Raw genomic sequence first — 4,283 nt, 5'->3', positions numbered from 1 at the left:
TAGATAAGAATTTTAAGTGAGAAAAGAATAATTAGTAATGTATATTATTACATATGAAAGTTATAAGTATATATTATGGTGTCTGTAAGAAGTAAGTGTATAATGATTGTAATTTTTCAGAAGAAATCTGTAGAGTTTATATATGGTAAGCAATATTAAGTTCTGATGTTCCAGTATAAATTGTTACTATAATATTTACAAGTTCATAAATGAATATTAAAGAAAACATAAAGTAAAGTGAATTCTGGTTCTTTTGTTTTACAAAGAGATATTTAAAAAAGAAAAGTTTAGTTCATATTTGTATAAAAGTACAAATATTATATTAGTTACATATATATGGGTATAAGACCTAATGCTAAACAAGAAATCGTTTTAGTATCGTTATCGTTTGAGAATTTTTCATTATGATCTTAAATTTACATAAATATTATGCAATAGAGAATATATTATGTGAGTATAAACTCCATTTCTCATGATTTACAAAAAGGAGAAGAATACATATAAAATTATAATACAAAATGGAATAACAATAATGTGTATATTCATAAGAGGTATTAAAAGCATAATTTACATAAAATTTTGCATACTATAAAACTATGTAATAGTACTTAATGTTTCCTAAATAAAAGAAAAAATATTTCTTTCTCTTATTTCTGTTTACAGGATATCATGATTTGTTCACCAAAACACTAGAAATTGGCCCTGTGAAGGAATAGAACGCACCAAGATCAGTTACAAATAAAAATGTAGTTATTGCATATATTATTTTTATTTAATCAAAAACATACACCTTTTATTTTATAAATTATTATGTAATGTATTTTTTAAAATTATTTGAGTATGATCTTCTTCTTCTCTGTCCTCAATCCTGGGATTGGCTGGCAGCAATTCCTTTCATTCTTCTCCTCCATTCCTCCCTGTCTTGTGCGGCTCATTTAAAGTCAACATATGATGAGCAGCGCACGTCCTCTAATAGGTCCTCCAGGTACTCTTGGCGTGGGCATCCCCTAGAATTTGTTCCCTCGGTCATCCCCTCCATTGCACATGCAGGCCTTCTTGACGTATTACATGACCGATCCATCTCGCTCGCCTTTCGGACAAGGTCCTGAGCAGGTGCCTTCCACCTTCGATTCTTTGGAGAACCTCCTCATTTGTAATGTGGTCTCTCCAGGAAATTCCTAGTAGTCTTCTATAGGACCACATCTCAAAAGCCTCTAGTCTCTGTTTATCTCTTTCGGATACGCACCATGTCTCGCAGCCATACATCAAGATACTCCATAAATAGGTCTTGATTAGGAGTATTCTTAGTTTTAGGTCTATATTATTTGATTCTTTTATTTTGGACCTTTTATTAAATGCAAGTCTAGCTTGATGTATACGGCTGTCGACCTCGCTCTTAGACCAACCGTCCCACGTTATTTTGCTCCCGAGGTAGAGAAACTCCTTGGTGTTCTTTAGTGGTATTCCCGACATCACTACTCTCATCTGGTGTTGCATTCGGCCTACAGTCAGTAGCTTTGTTTTGTCTTTATTTATCTTCATACTGTAGTTATTTTGAAGAATGCTTTCCATAGTTGTAAGGGCTCTTGCAGTTCTTCTTCACTTTCAGCAACCATAGCAATATCGTCAGCAAACCTTATCATATCCCATTTAGTATGATATTAATAACAATAATTACAGGATTAAATAAACTAAAATTAGTTATTATATAGATGTGATTATAAGTAATTATGATATTTTACAAATTGCAAATATTTATCTATAAATCCAACATACTCAAGGAATACTATTTAAAAGTTTAACATGTAACATCAAATCAGAGAGACTAAACATATATTATATAAACTATAAATCATATATTTGTTTTTACATTATAAATTTAAGATGTTTCTATCCCCTTGTATCAAACACACACTCACCCTTTCCACAAACCCACCCTCACACTCATATACACTAACTCTCATATTCACATACCTACCAAAACCTCACTCAACTCCAGCAATATTACAGAACATTTAAATCAAAGCTTTCTCTCACTCTCTAAGACTTGCAAATTAATAATACAATAATAAGCTCCACTCGTTTGACGATAACAGCCGAACCTCGCTTCTAAGTTATCGTTTTGAAATTTACTCAAGAGTAAATATTCTACTTTATGTATGGAAAATATATATAGGATCAACATTGAAAACGCATCCAATGTAGTAATGGGGGATTTAAATTTTTGTACACCTAGAGACTAACTCTCAGGTATTGAGAGTCTCCAAGTTTTTAACCAAAGGAACATGTTTCTTAGAAAATTTTTATGATCTACACTATCTTCTCTAATGGGTTCCTTGTGAAGATTGTTGAATCTCTGAAATTCAAATACACTTTACCCATTTACAATCTTCCACCATCTACAAAATATACTTTTAAAATCTAGAGTACTCTCGGGTTCTACAAACAGTTCTGGATTTTTAGGCGCTACGCACTTTAAACCCACCAATTGTTTTCTCATTAAAAACTTTTAACTCTAGGGATACATTTTGTTTTAGAATGTTGCTTGGATATAGGACTTTGTATGATATCATGTGCCCAAATTTGATCAAGGTTTTTTTTTCAAGATCATTAATGAATTTCGAATGTTGAAATTGAGCGTCTAATATTATACTGAAATCATTTAAATGAGGATTATTTTGAATTGATCCAATTATTGCAAACACACTTAATAAAATGTAAGTACAGGATCAAATTTGAAAAATAAAGTTCTACTATTATCTAAAGGGTGAGGTAAACTAGGGAGTAATATTTTATCTGTTTGAAACAATTCAAATGCCTTTTTTGTTAATAGCATTATTATCGGATATCAAAGATATTGTGAAGTAGGCCTTGTATACAAACTCCTGACGTCACTGCAACCTGTGAAGATCTATTGTGATGGATTAAATTAATTAAAAACAACTACTGCACAACATCATTATACTTACAGAGGAATATTTTTCTTTAATGAAATGAACAAAGATAATAAAAAGTACAGTCAGGAATACAATATATTTAAGAAAGAAGTAAAAAATTACATCTATAATTCTTCTTTATGTAACACTGATTGAAAACATCGTTAATATCTTTTTTGTAATTTATTTATGTTATTCTAAAATAATCTATTATAAGACGTCACTCCCGATTATGTACACAAGAATTGTTTATTTCTTTTACGTAATGGGAAACGTTAATGTAAATATATGTAATTGATTAATGTAAAAAATTGTATTTAATATTATATTTAAATTTGTTATTAATAAATTTAAAAAAAAATCTATTGCACCTATAACTTTAAGAAATCCTCTCATACAAAATAAGCCGGATATAACTAGATTTGTTCTGGACACTGGCTTCATTATAATATAGTCCGGTGTTTTTCATGCCAATTGATGTTGATGTTGAAATAGTTTGGTGACTAAATTCGTGTATATCAGCAGAGTCGTCTTGAATCTGGAAGATTTATCAAAAGTTAATATCTATAGGCATTAAACATTTACGTATTTAAAATTGTCAAATGAATTGACAGAAACGATACTTACATATTGCCAAAATTATTATTCATTACATACCTCATTACTACCCCAGTACCGAATAGCAAATAGGCCCTGGAGTTCTACTGGTATTTTCTCATCTCGTTTGTGTCCTTCCAAATCGAGTTTTACTAGAGTAATTATGCGCCTCATATTTTCCTTCGAAAAACAGTATTTCTCCTTGAATTCACTGTCTTAAAAATCTTAAAAAGAGTTGACTCTTTTTTTAATACAATTTTCGTGCACGAGAAGGTCGCATGCCTCCGAAAATGTTTAAAATTAAATAAAACTGTGACAAACTATTCATAAATAACGACAAATATGACAGATCGCATTCTAGGGCATATTTTTGACAGATAAGCTGCCGTGGCCGCCAGATATGACAACGTTTTCCTAGGAAACCACTCTCTAGTCACCGTTTCGGCGGCCGTTCACCGCATCACCGTTCGTACGGCCGTTAAGATATCGGCACCGTTTTCCTAGGAAACCCAAGCTTTAGTATTACCCAAAACACTCAATTAGGTTTAATTAACCAAACCGTATTCGTTTTTTCCGTTTCTTAAACACTGATATACATAATTTGATGTTTAATCATCAGCATATGGCCATTATATGAAGCAAAGTGTCGTAATATTAAAAAAAAATCTCCCAATTAACCACTCTCTAGGAGGTAAGGAAGATTCAGAGTACCACCACAGGTCGAGATTTGTCTGACGATTTTTGTGGCGA

The 4,283-nt window shown here is 31.4% G+C and overlaps 1 long non-coding RNA gene across 1 annotated transcript; it reads right to left on the bottom strand.

Moving 5' to 3' along the window:
* Window positions 1–3,011: 3,011 nt before the first annotated feature.
* Window positions 3,012–4,047, bottom strand: LOC148273388 (uncharacterized). The gene is made up of 2 exons (XR_015824591.1): window positions 3,594–4,047; window positions 3,012–3,474 (listed from the first exon to the last, which is right to left on the bottom strand). It is a non-coding gene; the product is annotated as an uncharacterized LOC148273388 (long non-coding RNA).
* Between the last annotated feature and the right edge of the window lie 236 nt (window positions 4,048–4,283).

This window comes from Micrasema longulum, unplaced genomic scaffold (assembly GCF_059751315.1).
Source record: "Micrasema longulum isolate JH-2025_06_02 unplaced genomic scaffold, ASM5975131v1 h1tg001965l, whole genome shotgun sequence".
In the NCBI taxonomy this organism is placed as follows: Eukaryota; Metazoa; Arthropoda; class Insecta; order Trichoptera; family Brachycentridae; genus Micrasema; species Micrasema longulum.
The sequence above is the reverse complement of the archived record's forward strand: the minus strand, read 5'-3'. Positions and strand labels throughout refer to the sequence as shown.